At 49.0% G+C, this 17,017-nt stretch overlaps 1 protein-coding gene across 2 annotated transcripts in view; it reads right to left on the minus strand.

Annotated features, from left to right (window-relative positions):
• Nucleotides 1-17,017, minus strand: part of HSDL2 (hydroxysteroid dehydrogenase like 2) — a 151,211-nt gene that overhangs the window by 110,304 nt on the left and 23,890 nt on the right. The window lies entirely within an intron of this gene.

Genomic DNA, 17,017 nt, shown 5'->3' on the forward strand with positions numbered 1-17,017 from the left:
TTCCTAGAGGATAAATCCATAAACTGCTATGATGGTAATTAATAAGCAATAGTAGTTTGTGATCTAATGTTTGGGTACTTGTCAAGTACTTGTGACTTGAATTGGCCACTATTGGAAACAGGATACTGGGCTTAATGGACCCTTTGTCTGACGCAGTATGGCATATCTTATGTTCTTATGAAGCTGACAGTTATGTTCCAGTTGCGACAAACGCACCAAGGCTTTCCCCATGCATTCTGTTATGGATAGTATCTGCCACACTGAACAGGTTAACCCCAAGCATCCTTGTCTTCATTTCCATCCTCTAGCCCAGTGGTTCTCAACCGGTGTGTCACGACACACCAGTGTGTCGCCAAGAACACGCAGGTGTGTCGCCACACTTCCCAGTCCCCCGATGACCCAGCTGCTCCCTGGTCCTCCTCCGCCCGGGCGGAACGTTGCAGGTCAGCTGGAGTCAGCAGCACCGGCATGCTCTCTTCCCGCCCCCCACAAGAGGAAGTGGTGAGCATCGGGTGTGTGCGCGGGAAGAAGAGACCATGTGAGTGTGGTCAGCGGCCTGAAGAACAGAAGAGAGGCACGGCCTGAAGGATCAGCAGCGCAGTTGGAGAAAAATGAAGAACGTCAACCCCTGCGGCCAATGGAACTTTCTCCGTGAGGGCTGAAAATGAAGGAAGTTAGGGTTGGGAGGAGGCTGCTGCTGCCGCCAGTTCTGGGGGGGGGGGGGGGGGGGGGGGGGGGGGGAGTGAATGAGCAAGCATGTGTGTGAGATCCTGTGTATGACTGAGATCCTTTGTGTGTGAGAGAGATCATGTGTATGTATGATTAAGAGCCTGTGTGTATAAGTAAGAGAGACAGCATGTGTGTGTGTGTGATTGAGAGCTGGTTTAGGTGAGGGAGCAGGTGAGAATGTGATTGAGAGCCTGTGTGTAAATGAGAGAAAGAGCGCGAGCATATTTGTAAGCATGTGAATGAGAGTCTGTGTGCGAGAGAAAAAGACATCGTGTGATTGAAAGCCTGTGTGTAAGCGTGAAAAGATAGATAGCATGTGTGTAAATGTGTAACTAAGAGCCTATATAAGTGAGAGAAAAAGCATTTGTATGTGTGACTGAAAGCATGTGTGTATAGGTGTGTAATTGAGAGCCAGTGTGAGAGAGAGCACTGGTATGTGACAGAGAGAGGAGAAAGTTCCAAACAAACCACCCCTCCCTCCTGCTAATTCAAACAATCTCAGGACATCTGGATATCAAACGTTTCCAGGTATGCAGAGCAAAAACATTTTTCTATCCTTATTTTTCATTACTGGGTCTTTGTCTGCTATTTTGAAATATTTTATTGTTATCTAGAAATTTTTTACATTGGTTTTTAATTATTGGATATTCCACTCATCAGTGTTTCGAAATAATCTGTTCTTTTTGTTAGTATGGTTTTACTGCTACTGATTTTATATTTCTTGATTTGTTTTATAAGGATGGGTGATGTTTCTTTTTTCCTTTATTACCCTGCATACAGAGATTCTGGCTTGTTGCAGTTTCCAATTCAGTTTTTGTCTGCATGCTTCTAGTTATGCGTTTTGGTCTCTGTATTAGGTGAGGGTCAGCACATGTGATTCAGGTGTTGTTTTCTGCTGGCGTGTAGTTTCTGTGTAGGGCTCTATAGCAGCCTTACTTGGTCCGTTTTCCAATTAGGAGATGTATTGGTGTCTTAAGGCCTGGTGTAATATTTCAGTGTTGCCTTTTCTTAGGTAAGGTGGTTGCTGTTTAAGTGCTGGAAATTGGTGCTGTTTTGGTGTGGGATGTTTACTATTTATGCAATTTCTGTTCAGGCAGATTATGTATCTTTTCCTTGTGTCATTTTAAATAATAAAAATAATTACCGGACCTTTACTTTTTATTTCCGCCATGAATTGTAATGAGCAGTGTGTCACACTTGTGAGCATGGCCTGTCAGATGTGTCACGATGGGAAAAAGGTTGAGAACCACTGCTCTAGCCTTTAGGGATCCACAGTGTTTATCTCATGCTCTTTTGAATTCTTTGACAGTTTTTGTTTCACCACCTCCACTAGAAGGGCATTTCAGGCATCCACCACCCTCTCCGTGAAGAAATATTTCCTGATATTAGTTTAAGTCATCCCCCCGGAGTTTCATTTTGTTCTACTGTTTTCTTTCCTAGGGAAAAAAGGTTTGAGGCATTATGATATTCTCTGTTTTATTCTCCATTCCTTTACTAATAATTCCTAGCATTCTATTTGCTTTCTTGATCACCGCCACACACACACAGCAGAGGATGATGACACCTACATCCTTTTCCTGGGTGGCGACTCCCAATGTGGAACCTTGCATTGTCTAGCTCTGCCCCCAACATGCCTCATTTTGCACTTGTCCACATTAAAAGTCATTTGCCAATTGGATGCCCAATCTCCCAGTCTTGCAAGGTCTTCTTGCAATTTAATAGCTTTGAATAATTTTGGATCATCAACAAATTTGATCACCCACTCATTCCCATCTTTAGGTCATTTATAAATATATTAAAAAGCAGTGGTCCTAGTACAGATCCCTGGGGTACTCCATTACCACCTTTCCCACTGAGAAAATTGACTATTTAGCCCCACTCTCCGTTTTCTACCTTTTAACCAGTTCTCAATTCACAAATAGAACATTGCTTCCTAGCCCATAACTTTTTAATTTCCTCAGGAGTCTCTTGATATACTTTGTCAAACACTTTCTGAAAATCCAGATACACTAGATCAACTGGCTTTCCTTTATCCACATGTTTAATCACACCTTAAAAAACAAATGTAACAAATTGACTTTCCTTGGCTGAATCCACGTTGAAATTGCTCCCTTAAACTATGTCTAAAATGTTGAGTAATTTTCTTTAGAATAGTTTCAACCATTTTTCCTGATACTAACGTCAGGTTTACTGGTGTGTAGTTTTAGATCATTCTCCAAACCCTTTTTAAAAACCAGTGTTGCATTGGCCAATCTCCAATCACCATAGCTAATTTTAATGATAGTTTACAGATTACCAACAGTAGGTCTGGCATTTCATTTTTCAGTTCTTTCAGCACTCTGGGGTATATACCATCTGATCCATGTGATTTGCTACTCTTTAGTTTCTCATTTTCTCTAGTACATCTGCCAGGTTCACTGAAATTAGTTTCAGTTCCTCTGAATCATTTTTAAATATCCCTTCTGGCATTGGTACTTGCCTTATATCTTCTCTAGTAAAGACCACAGCAAAGAATTTAACCCCTGCGCTATGGCCTTGTTCTCCCTTAGTGCCCCTTTAAATCTTTGATCATATAATGGTCCAATTGACTCCCTTGCAGATGTTTTGCTTCAAATGTACTTGAAAAACGTTATGAGTTTTTGCTTCCACAACAAGCTTCTTTTCAAATTCTGCAGTCAGAAGTACAGCCCGCAGCTTCCCACCCTGCCTTGGCAAATCAGAATCAGCGGAGCCCACAGAGCCACAAAAAGCAGCATCCACTTCCCATCCCTGGAAGTCAGGAGGAGCCAGCCCTCCTCCTCCATCTCATTCGCATTTAGGAAGTGTGTTGGGCCTGTGGATCGGTCCCTGTTGGAGTAGGTCTCTGTGTGGAGGTAGCGGCAGGGGGCTCCCTGTCAGCAGTCTTCTCTTGTCTGCATTCCACGGTCTTCTTGGCCAGTTCGGGACCACTAGAAGTACTGGTCCGCTGTGGTGTTCTATCTTGGGGATGATTGCGCCCAATAGGGGCCACGGTGGGAAGGTGTATAACAGAGTCTCCTGTGGCCAGGTCTGTACCAGGGTATCGATTCCCTGGGACTGGGGTTCCCGCCTGAGGCTGAAGAAACTGGGTACTTGGGCATTGGACCGGTTTGCTAGGAGGTCCATGGTTGGTGTTCCCCAACGATTTACTATCAATTGGAATGCTGTGGTCGACAGCCTCCATTTTCCTGGATCTAGACTTTCTCTGCTGAGGTAGTCCGCAGCGACGTTGTCTTTCCTGGCAATGTGGACAGCCGAGATCTCTTGATTCACTTCCACCCATGACATTAGGAGGTCTATTTCCAGAGACACCTGTTGGCTTCTGGTTCCTCCCTGACGGTTGGTGTAGGCCACTGTTGTAGCGTTGTCCGACATTACTCGGACTGCTTTGTCTCTGAGTCTGTGAATGAACCTTAGGCAGGCTAGTCTGACTGCCCAGGCTTCTAGGCGATTGATGTTCCATCCAGACTCTTCTTTGTTCCATTGCCCTTGGGCAGTTAGCTCCTGGCAGTGTGCTCCCCATCCTCGTAGGCTGGCATTCGTGGTGAATAGGATCCAGGTTGGTGAGGATAGTCTCATTCCCTGGCTCAGATGGGCTTCTTGTAGCCACCATCTAGGTTAGGCCCAAACTCTGTCTAGGAGCTGAAGCTGTATGGTGTAGTTCTAGGACAGTGGATTTCATCGTGATAGAAGTGAGCGTTGTAGGGGTCTCATGTGAGCTTGTGCCCATGGCACTACGTCCAGTGTGGATGCCATGAGGCCAAGAACTGATCAGCTGATCAGCCAATCATCTAGATAAGGGTGCACGCGGATTCCTTCCTTTCTCAGTGTTGCTGCCACCACCACTATGATCTTGGTGAACATCCGGGGTGCAGTGGCTAACCCGAAAGGAAGTGCCCGGAACTGGTAGAGACGGTCCAGGATTGAGAAGCATAGAAAACACTGATGCTCTTGATGGATCAGAATGTGTAGGTAGGCTTCAATCAGATCCAGGGATGTAAGGAACTCTCCCGGTTGTATCGACCTTATTACCGAGCATAGGGTTTCCATGGGGAAGCGAGGAATCTTCAGGTGACGGTTGATGGCCTTGAGGTCCAGGATGGGTCTGAACGTTACTTCTTTCTTGGGGACGATAAAATAGATGGAATAATGTCCAGTATTTATTTGTTGTGGAGGTACCGGTGTAATAGCCTCTAAGGTTAGCAGTCTGGTCAGTGTAGCTTCCACTGCCATAAGAACATAAGAACATAAGAAAATGCCATACTGGGTCAGACCAAGGGTCCATCAAGCCCAGCATCCTGTTTCCAACAGTGGCCAATCCAGGCCATAAGAACCTGGCAAGTACCCAAAAACTAAGTCATCTTCTTGGAAGGGTCGTGGCAGGGGGATTCCACAAACTTGTCCGGAGGGAGGTGGTGGAAATCCAGGTAATATCCCTCTCGAATGATGGATAGGACCCACTTGTTCGAAGTTATCTCGACCCATCTTTGGTAGAATAGGGCAAGTCTGCCCCCTATGGCTTCTTCCTTTGGATGGGTCGGCCGATTTTCATTGTGGGGTGTGGCTGGGGCCGGAGCCCGAGCTGGCTTTTTTTGTTGTGCTTATTCCGAAAGGACTGGCTCCGATCTGCGGTGTGGGCCGCTTGATATGTGCTTCTATATGGGTTGAAGCGCTGTGATCCTCTGCCCATGGAGGTTCGGGGGAAGGATTGCTGGTTTCTCTTATTCCTGTCCTCCGATAGCAGCATCAGTGGGGACTCGCCCCATTTGTTGGCTAGTTTCTCTAGTTCGCTTCCGAACAGGAGTGTTCCCTTGAAAGGCATCCTTGTGAGTCTCATTTTGGAAGATGCATCAGCAGACCAGTTTCGGAGCCAGATTTGTCTTCTGGCTGCCACGGTGGATGACACTCCTCTAGCTGCGGAGCGTACCAGATCAGAAGCAGCGTCTGCGAGAAATGATACAGCTGGTTCCAGGGCCTCCCCAGGGGTGTTGTTCCTGGTTTGTGCTAAGCAGGCGCATGTCACCACGGCACAGACTTAGTGGAAATGTCAAAGGACTGTTGAGGATAGATTCCAGTCATCTGTCTTGAGCATCCTTGAGTGCTACTCCTCCCTCCACCGGGATAGTAGTGCGCTTCGAGACCGCGCAGACCATGGCATCCACTTTCGGACATGCCAGGAGATCTTTGGCAGCTGGGTCCAGAGGGTACATGGCTGCCAGAGCCCAGCCCCCTTTGAATGGGGTTTCTGGGGCATCCCATTCCAGGTAAATTAGTTGCTGGACGGCTTGTAATAGTGGGAATGGCAGGAGGACTGACGGAGTCCCTTTAAGAGTGGGTTCGTCTTAGGTTCCCCCGAGGCACATTTGTCCGGGATAGCAAGCTCTTTTAAAACTGTGTGTGACCAGGTCTGGAAGCTCAATCTTGGTGAAGAAGTGTCTCATGGTTTGGTGGGGCTCTGTCCCCGGGAGTTCCCCTTCCTCCAGGGGTTCTGAATCCTCATCTGAGTTGTCCATGTCCCTGAAGGTGGGGCTTCTGGGCGGTGGGATCTCTTCCCTGGGCATAGAGGGTCCCGGCATGTTGAGGTCCTCTGGTGGAGCCTGTGGCTGCATTATAGGAGGCCCCGGTTGCATGTGGACGAAAGTATGCAGACCTTTGAAGAATTCCACCCAGGAGATAGATGCTGGGTCTAGACTTAGGGGCGCCGTGTCCCTGGGGAGCCCCGTTTGAGGGGGGTCCCGCTGTGCAATGCTAGGTCCGGCGTACTGCTAGAGAGGCTGGAGCCCGGCAACGGCCATTAGTTGGATCCCCTAGGGCCTCTTCGCACTGTATACACAGGGCCGTGGCCTCCTCATGCTGTGCAGCTCTAATGTGGCATACTGGGCAAAGGTCCTGAGCTTTGAGTTTCTTTTCCGGTGGTGCCATGGCTTGTGCACGTAAAATACAGTTGTGCGCTCCGATGTGCGAAGTTGTGCGCGCAGGTCAAAATTATGCGCCTGGCACAGTAAGCACGTGGCTATGCGCATCGCTTGTGCGACCGGTACTTAGGCGCGCAACGCTGTGCGCAAAGGTATTTGTGCGCACGGATTGAAACAGCGACAGGGCGGCGAACAGAGCAAGATGGTGATGGCGACCACGCGGACAATATGGCAACCACCTCAGAGGGTCTCCACGTGGGAGGACCCTCTGATCTGACCGGGGTCTAGCCCTGCTAGGGTAGATCAACCCGGTAGCACTGGTCCTGGCTGGTGACCTCTGCGGCTCCTCGAGCTTCGGAGACCGGAGACTTTTAAATAGATTTCTACCTTACCTTGTCTCGGTGCTTCCCGGTCTCGTTCCAGGCGGTCTCCGGCTGCAGGGGGAGAGGGAAAATACCTTCACTGCCGCGCTCGAGGTTGCAGCCGCTGCCTCTCAGCCTCACCCAATGTCAGGGGCTAAGTCCCCGCCGAGGGTCGGCCACCGGACCGAGGCTTACCTCCGAGGGATCGCGGAAATCACCTCAGGAAATCTCAACTGGGAGAGGGACCCAATGGGTGTCACCACAGGAGAGTGGGGCTCATCTGTAGAGGTAAGATTTCTTCTTATTTTGGTTTTCTTTGGTAAAATTACTCTAACGCTGTGTGAGCGTGCATAGAGTCCCGAACTGCTATGGAGACAGAAAATACTGAAGATCTGCACTTCCTGCAGGGGTATATGTACTAGGGATGACAGCAGTTGGAGACGGGTCAGATTTCAATCTGACATCAGGAGTACACTATACCCATTGGTCCTGAGTCCATCTGCTACACACTAGGAAAGTTTCTATTTACGCTTTATGGTCTCTTTATTCTGTACTTAGTGAGGTCTGTCTGTATTCTGACATGTGATAGAGGTGAAGTATTTTGTAAGGGTGTATTTTCTGTGTAAGGATATATAGCAGCCTGGCTTATTTTGTTTTCCTAATAGGAAATATATTGGTGTTTTAGGACCTGGTGTAATATGTACACAGAGTTGCCTTTTCATAAGTAGGATTGTTACTATTTGAGGGTTGGCTGTTTCGGAATGGGAGGTTTTCAAAATTGTAATTCAGTTTACTCATGGCTTTCCCAAGACCACACCCAACACGTATTTCCAAAAGCCTAATACCATATGGATTCCAAATGTTTAAAATTTTGTTTGCAGATTTTCTGGTTGGCACCACAGCAGTGCATGTAAATATAATATACATGCTGTAAGTGATATTTTTACTTCAGAAAGCCCTCCCCTCATGTAAAATCTATTATACATGCATAATTTTGAACTGTGTGTAAGGACGCAACTGGGGAGGAGATGGGTGCAAGGCTAAGGTTCACCTAGGGTGTTTATTACTCATACATTGTTCCTAGGGAAGAGTGGAAGGTATGATTGATTGGAAGATGACCCTAGAAGACGAGAGAGATGGGAGGGAAAGGAGGACTTGGAGGAAAAGGGATTTCAAGAGCACAAGGCAGGATGCAGCTGTTGAGGGGAAGGACAAGGAGGCCAGACAGCTGGAGATGGTAAAAGGAGAAACTCAATGAGAGGGAGATGGAGGAGTGAGGAGGCAATAGAGGGAAGAATTGGCACAGAGAACTGGAGGGAGAGAAGGGGGATGAAATCTAAATGAGTGAATAGAAAGGCAGAGATAAAGAGAATGAAGAAAGGAGAAAAGGGAAAAGATCGATAGACAGAAGTGTTGGGGGAGGAACTGAAGAAGACAGGAAGAGAGATGAAACAGAAAATGAACAGAAGACCCTGCAAAGGAGTTTGGAGACCAAGAAGAAGGAAATAGTATAGAGCGATAAGGACCAAAGTGATTAGAAAAATAAAATATCCAGTCAGAAAAGGTAGAAAAAAGCATTTTATTTTCAGTTTAATGAATGGAATATATCAGCTTTGGGAATGTGAGGCTCATGATCTTTTAGCACAATACAGCAAGAAATGTATTTCTGCTTCTATTTACGTGGTGTTGCATGGCATTCAAAGTCTGACTTCTTGGGATTTCCAGTTCATTTACTGAATAAAGAATCATGGCACCAAGATACTGGTTCTGACTGCGCTGAGGCCCAAAGGAGCAGGAGAAACCTGCTGGGTCAAAATAAAAAAATCAAAACCCCCTCCATATAACAGAGTCTCCTGGCTCCTTTTTCACTTGGTCATAAGGTGTCAAATGGCAAGACTACGGCTGTTGCCCAGGAACCTGTACTCTCACCTTTTCAGATCAAATAAGTGACCTATGCGAACTCACAATTTTAATAATTACATGCAAATAAAAGTCTTAAATACATAAATATTAACTTGTACAAGCTCACAAAATTAGCTCAACATCCTATTTCTAAACACACGCACTTGCAAACAACTATTAGCCTTAAAAATGAATACACAATAAACCCACCCAGTAATAACCCTGTTTAACCCTTTAAGATTTTTGGCATTTTCCCAGTAGTCCAACTTACCACCATGATGATTCTGCAGTTAGCACTCCCACAGACTGCACTACATGAGCTTTCAAAACCACACAGATCCCTTTTTCCAGTACTGCCTGTACCATAGTCATTTAAAAGACTTACAGTAATCACAACCCTGCAAAGGTACAATTTTCTCTGGGACCAATATGGCTACTACCAAACTGACAAATTGCCAGTCAACTTAATTATTAGCACAGCAAAAAAAAACAAACTAGGAGCTAAAAACAACTCCTATAGGGGAAAGAGGAAGAATAACTGGCTAGTGTGACTACAATAAGCTGCTATTAGAGAAACAAGCAGTTTTACTTTCTCTGATATGAAGCAGACTCAATGGCTTTCAAGCATATGGTACTCCCAGAGGAATATTGCATTACACAGAATTCTACATTTGCTCCACAGAATTAGGTACAGGGACCAGGAAGGAATAGAAGTGGAGGCCTAAGTGTGCTAGAAAAGTTGAAGGAAGACGGGAGAAAGGGGCAGCGACCATTGGCCTATGTAGGCCAGAAGAGAGTTGGGAGAGTCAGCATTAGCCCATGAAGGATAGAAGAAATGAGTCTGCATCACCCATGGCCTGCTCAGCTCAAACAAAGGAGAGAGCAATGCAGGGTCCAGTGAAGCCTAAACAAGAGAGACAGAAAGTGAATTTGGGGGAAGGTAGGAGAGAGCTGGAGGTCTTGCTAAAGAGGTGGCAGCAAACAGAAAGAAAGCCAGGAGGTCCTACTAAAGGAGGGGGGGGGGGGGGGGGAGGCAGACAAAGAAAGCCAGGAGGTCCTTGCTGGGGTGAAGGGAGAAAACTGGTGGGGGGGGGGGGGGGGAAGAGAGCTTTCTCTTTGTATACCAACACCTAGGAGTTAAACAAGAGGGTCTTTCTGGAGTGGGGGGAGCAGAAAAAAAGAGTTGGGGAAATGGGGAAGGAATCAAACCTGTTGGGGGGATGGAGTTGGGGGTTAAGCGATGTATCAGCAAGGAGATTAATAAGTATTTTTTAAATAAAATAAATATGGGAGACTGATCAACCCTTAGATGAAGGGGAGCTAGCATGCAAATTAGGGGCTTGACCCAAGGCGGAGGAGAGATCAAGAATGGGAAAGAGATTCAAATTATAAATGGGAGGGGGGAGTAGAGAACTGGGAAGGATTGATGAGCCTGGGGAAGGGCAAGAGCAATCTGGAGGGGCCAGGTCTTATGACAGGAAAATTCTGCACAAAAAAAAAAAAATAAAAATTCTGCATATTTAAGCAACAACTTTTCAGTATTGCATTACAAATTAATTATTACTCAGTGATTTTACTATGCTATCTGAACAAAGCCTGTAGAATTTTGCAGAACTGTAAAATATCGTGCACTGAATTTGTAAATTTTTTGTGCAGAATTCCCTCAGCAGTAACATGGAAAACAAGACATGACAAGACCACCACCAAAAAGGGAAAAACAAAGATATATTAATTGCTTTCTCTTTCCTCCCTATCCACGCTCACTAAGAAGTACATTTATCACTTTGCACTAAGTTTAGGACCCCCAAATATGCTAATTTAACAAGGTTTAAAAAACTAGCACTTTTGAATGCTTTGCCAACCTAACTTTGCTGAGCAAAGAGAAAAGTTACTGCATGGACAATCTAAAACAGCAACTGAGCAGCCCTGTAGCACCCCATATTAAGAGATAACCAGAGAAGTCCATTCTAAAAAGCCCCAACACGCTTAACAAGAGATTCTAACAGACAGGCCGATACAGTAAGGACGCGGTAGAAAAAGTGCGGCAGTGCCAGGCGCCCGCTCGTTTGCCACGCGCACAGTTCGGATCACATACCGCTCGATACAGTATTTAAATGGCATGCAAATGCAAGTCGTATCCAAAACGCGTCCAAGAAGCGTCCGAGAAGTGCAATGTTAAGATTACTTACCTGGTAATCTCCTTTTCCTTAGTGTATGCAGATGGACTCAAAACAAATGGGTATAGTGTGCTCATGCTAGCAGTTGGAGACGGATCTGACGTCAGCACGGGTACATATACCCCCACAGGAAGTGAAACAATTAAGTAATCTTCCTTGCAAAAGCTGTTATAGCCATATGTGTACTGACCGATCGATTAATCAACAGGATTACCCTGACCAATTGATGGTAGCTGGAGACCGCCAGTGTTCTCAACCGGAAGGCGTCGACACCCGGCAGGGTGGAAGCCCTATTATAAGCAAAACATGGCTTACCGTGAGTCAGCGAATCCCCATGTATACCGGCAGCCGGGCGGGATGCTGAGTCCATCTGCATACACTAAGGAAAAGGAGATTACCAGGTAAGTAATCTCAACATTTCCTAGCGTGTAGCAGATGGACTCAAAACAAATGGGATGTACAAAAGCTACTCCCGGACTGGGCGGGAGGCTGCCCGAGGACCGTGTAGGATCGCCCTCGCAAATGCTGTGTCCTCCCTGGCCTGAACGTCCAGACGATAGAATCTGGAGAAGGTATGGAGGGAGGACCACATCGCCACTTTACATATCTCTGCCGGCGACAGCAGCTTAGCTTCTGCCCAAGAGGCTGATTGTGCTCTGGTAGAATGAGCCTTGACCTGTAGAGGTGGTGGTTTTCCTGCCTCTACGTAGGCTGCCTTGATAACTTCTTTAATCCAGCGGGCTATGGTCGGCCGTGAGGCCGCTTCCCCTTGCTTCTTCCCACTGTGCAGGATGAACAGGTGGTCCGTCTTTCGTACTGCTTCTGACATTTCCAGGTATCTGGACAGCAGTCTGCCGATGTCGAGATGACCTAGCATTCGACCTTCTTCAGATTTCTTCAAACCTTCCGTGGTAGGCAAGGATATGGTTTGGTTGAGGTGAAAGTGGGAGACCACTTTGGGTAAAAAGGAAGGAACTGTGCGAAGATGGATAGCCTCTGGAGTGATTCTAAGAAATGGATCACGACAGGATAATGCTTGTAGCTCTGAGATGCGGCGTGCTGAACATACAGCTTCAAGGTCAATAAACTGAGAGACAGGCCTTAAAGGGGCCTGAAGGCTGATCCCGCTAGAAATTCCAATACTAGATTAAGGTTCCACAAGGGCACTGGCCACTTCAGTGGCGGGCGAATGTGTTTAACTCCTTTCAGGAAGCGTGAAACGTCTGGGTGCTGGGCAATGGATTTGCCGTCACATCTGGGACCGTAGCAAGACAGCGCTGCTACCTGTACCTTGATGGAGCTGAGGGACAGGCCCTTCTGAAGTCCATCTTGTAGAAAGTCCAAGATGAGAGGAATCTCAGCGGCATGTGAATTGGTGCCGTGAGAATCGCACCATGCTTCAAAAACTCTCCAGATCCTGATATATGTTAGTGATGTGGAGAACTTGCGTGCTCAGAGGAGTGTATCTATTACTGGCTCCGAGTACCCTCTTTTCTTCAGTCTAGCCCTCTCAATGGCCAGACCATAAGAGAGAATTGAGCTGGATCCTCGTGGAGAATGGGGCCTTGCCGTAGCAGGTCCCGGTATGGAGGCAGAGGAAGAGGATTCCCTGCCAGTAGTCTTCTCATGTCTGCGTACCAGGTTCTTCTTGGCCAGTCCGGGGCCACTAGAAGAACTAGGTCTTCTGTGTCGCTGAATCCTGTGAACAATGGCGCCCAGCAGGGGCCATGGAGGAAAGGCGTATAGCAGGATCCCCTGAGGCCACGGCTGTACCAGGGCATCGATCCCCTGAGCCCGAGGATCTCGCCTGCGGCTGAAATATCTGGGAACTTGAGCGTTGGACCTGTCTGCTAGTAGGTCCATGGCTGGCGTCCCCCAGTGATCCACAATTATCTGAAAGGCTGTGGGTGACAGCTGCCATTCTCCCGGGTTTAGGCTTTCTCTGCTGAGGAAGTCTGCTGCAGTGTTGTCCTTCCCGGCGATGTGTACGGCGGAGATGTCCTGAAGATTGGCCTCTGCCCAAATCATCAGGGGAGTTATTTCCAGGGACACTTGGTGGCTTCTGGTTCCGCCCTGTCAGTTGATGTATGCCACCGTGGTGGCGTTGTCTGACATCACCCTGACCGCTCTGTTGCGAAGTGTGTGGGCAAATCGCATGCACGCTAGCCTGACTGCCCGTGCCTCTAGTCGGTTGATATTCCATCTTGACTCTTCTCTGGTCCACAGTCCTTGGGCGGTGAGCTCCTCGCAGTGCGCTCCCCATCCGTTCAGGCTGGCATCTGCGGTGAGTAGAATCCAGGTTGGGGAGGACATTCTTGACCCCGGGCTCAAGTGGTCGGGCCGTAACCACCAGCGTAGTTGATTCCGCACTCTGGCTGGTAGAGGCAGGCGTATGGTGTAGTCCTGTGATCGTGGACTCCATCGAGATAGAAGGGCGCGTTGCAATGGTCTCATATGAGCCCGCGCCCATGGCACCACCTCCAGAGTGGATGCCATGAGGCCGAGGACTTGTAGATAATCCCGAGCTGTGGGCCGGCTGGCGCTCAGCAGGACCTGCAAATGATTCCAAAGTTTTGACTGTCTCTTGGAGGTCAAGCTGACCTTGTCTTCTTGGGTGTCAAATTGGACCCTTAGGTATTCCAGCAATTGGGATGGCTGTAGGGAACTCTTCTTTATGTTGACTACCCATCCTAGGCTTTCCAGAAGAGCTATAATTCTGTTGGTTGCCCGGTGACTCTCCTCCGGTGACTTTGCCCTGATCAGCCAATCGTCCAGGTAGGGATGGACGAGGATTCCTTCCTTCCTGAGCGCTGCTGCCACTACTACTATTACCTTGGTAAAGATCCGCGGCGCGGTGGCTAACCCGAAGGGTAAAGCCCGGAACTGGAAGTGCTGATTTAGGACTTTGAAGTGTAAATAGCACTGGTGATCCCGATGGATTGGGATATGCAGGTAGGCTTCTGACAGATCTAGGGAGGTGAGAAACTTCCCTGGCTGTACTGAATTCTTGACAGACCGTAGAGTTTCCATGCGAAAGCTGGGGACCCGTAGGTGTCGATTGACTGACTTGAGGTCCAGGACGGGCCTGAAGGTGCCCTCTTTCTTGGGTACTATGAAATAAATGGAATAATGCCCAGAAGGTACCTCTTCCCCAGGTACTGGGATTATGGCTTTTAGGGCCAGGAGCCTCTGTAAGGTCACTTCTAGTGCCACTGTCTTGAGTAGCGAACAAGGAGATTTTACAAACTTGTTCGGCGGAAGCCGAAAGAAGTCCAGGTAATATCCTTCCTGGATGATGGCGAGTACCCACTGGTCCGACGTGATCTCGACCCACCTGCGGTAGAAGAGGGTTAGCCTGCCCCCTATGGTTGCTACCCTCGGATGGGTCGGCTGATTGTCATTGTGGGTTACGGCCGGGGCCAGAATCCGGGCCGGTTCTCTCCTTGGTGTGCTTAGCCCGAAAGGGCTGATTCCTGGCCTGAGAACGAGGTGCTTGATAGCGAGACCTGTAAGGGTTGAAGCGCTGCGAGTTTCTACCTCTGGATGGTCTGGAAACAGGACGCTGGCTCCTCCTTGACCTGTCTTCTGGTAGACGGGGTAACGGAGAGGCACCCCATTTAGTAGCCCAATTCTCAAGGTCGCTGCCGAACAGTAGGGAACCCTTAAAGGGCATCCTTGTGAGTCGAGTTTTGGAGGACGAGTCGGCCGCCCCCCAATTGCGTAGCCAAAGCTGTCTTCTGGCTGCCACTGAGGACGACACTCCCTTGGCTGCCGTATGGACGAGGTCGGAGGCTGCGTCTGTGAGAAAAGCGAGAGCCGATTCCATGTCTTCTCCCGGGGTGTTATTTCTTGCCTGTGATAAACAGGAGTGCGTCACCACGGTGCAGCAAGTCGCGATTCGAAGGGACATGGCTGCTACCTCAAAGGCTTGTTTCAGAATGGTGTCCATGCGTCGGTCATGCGCATCCTTGAGAGCCGCTCCCCCCTACACTGGAATGGTGGTGCGTTTCACAATTGCGTTAATTATGGCGTCTACCCTGGGGCATGCCAGCAGTTCCTTGGCTGTCTGATCTAGAGGGTACATGCCAGACAAGGCCCGACCCCCTTTGAATAAGGCCTCCGGTGCCTTCCATTCCAGCTCAATTAGCTGCTGTGCTGCTTGTAGGAGGGGAAAGTGGTGAGCCGATTGGCGCAGGCCCTCTAGCAGAGGGTTCTGTACAGGGACCCCTGGGGGGTCCTGGCCTGGAATGGCCAGCTCCAGCATTGTGAGACCAGGCCCGGCAGATCTTCTTTCCGAAAGAAGCGTCTCATGGTCCGATATGGTTCTCAGAGGGAAGTTCATTCTCCTCGGGGGGCTCCTCACTTACCTGTGAATAATCCGAATCCCCATGATTGGGGCTGTCGGGAGGTGAGTGGCTGCGCCTAGGTCTCGAGGGTCCAGGGGCCGGATCAACCGGGACGAAAGACCCATCCAAGGAGCAGACTGCATCTGGACAAAGGCGTGAATCCCCTTAAATAATTCCACCCAGGAAAGCGAAACCAGATCTGGCCGCAGGGGTACCAGGTCTCTCGGATTCCCTGGCTGCTCGCCACGGCCTGCTAAGTCCGGAGTGTTCTCTAAGGAACCGCTGGGCTGGGACCGGTCTTCTCCTGGAACTGCCATGGCCTCCTCACATTGGGCACATAAGGAGTCTGCTTCCTCGCTCTGTGTGGCTCTAAGATTGCATGCTGAGCAGAGGCTTAAAGCGTTCATGCCTGATTCTGGGGGCGCCAGCTCTGTGGACACAGCGGCCTTCTTACGCTCCATTTGTCTACGATGTGTGCCTAACACGGGCGTGTAACAGCATGCGCCTAGAACAGGCGTCTTATCAACGTGCGCCTATCACGTGCGCTAACAACGTGCGCCTATCGCGTGCGCTAACAACGTGCGCCTATCGCGTGCGCTAACAACGTGCGCCTATCGCGTGCGCTAACAACGTGCGCCTATCGCGTGCGCTAACAACGTGCGCCTATCGCGTGCGCTAACAACGTGCGCGTAGCAAGCAAAAGCGCTGAATTAGAAATAGAAGTAGGCAGGCAACAATGGCGACCTCCCAGGCGGGCGGCCACGTAGGCAGGCCCAGTTAGACCACATTTCCTCGGAGACCAAGTAAAGATGTACGCCTTACCTTGTCTTCGGCGCTTCCTGGCTGCGACCCGGGCGGTCTCCGGCTGCGGGGGGGATAGGGAAATACCTTCACTGCTGCCTCTAGGCCGCGCCCGAACCGCTCGGGGGCCAAGTCCACGCCGGGACCGAGGCTGCCTCTAGGCCGCGCCTGAACTCGTCTCGCTCGGGGGCCAAGCCGCACCCGAGCCCCTCTCACTCGGGGGCTGGGTCCCTGCCGTGAACCGGCCACCGGACCGAGGCTCTTACCTCCTAGGGACCACGGAAGTCAGCTCGGGAAACTCAACTGGGTGAGTGACCGCCTGGTATCACCACAGGAGTGCGGGGCTCGTCTTCAGTAGATTTCTTCTAAGAATTTAGTCGATAGAATTTGGAAAACACGCTCAGCGAGCGTGGGTAGCTCCAAACTGCTTTGGAGACTGAAATTACTGAATTGCTTCACTTCCTGTGGGGGTATATGTACCCATGCTGACGTCAGATCAGTCTCCAACTGCTAGCACGAGCACACTATACCCATTTGTTTTGAGTCTGCTACACGCTAGGAAATCCATTTTACTGTATAGAGCACTATACAGCGCCTATACAGTATCCTGGGTGTGCTGGTACCTGTCATTTCAAATGTCGCGATTTGTGGGATTAGTCGCGATCTGAAGAGTGGCTTTCCCGGTGCGTTGGATTTTAGGTTGGGCAGGCAAGAGTTTAGGTTATGCTTGGAAACAACAGGTGAGCGGGGGCTGGGGGAAAGTTTGC

Source organism: Rhinatrema bivittatum, chromosome 1 (assembly GCF_901001135.1).
Source record: "Rhinatrema bivittatum chromosome 1, aRhiBiv1.1, whole genome shotgun sequence".
Lineage (NCBI taxonomy): Eukaryota > Metazoa > Chordata > Amphibia > Gymnophiona > Rhinatrematidae > Rhinatrema > Rhinatrema bivittatum.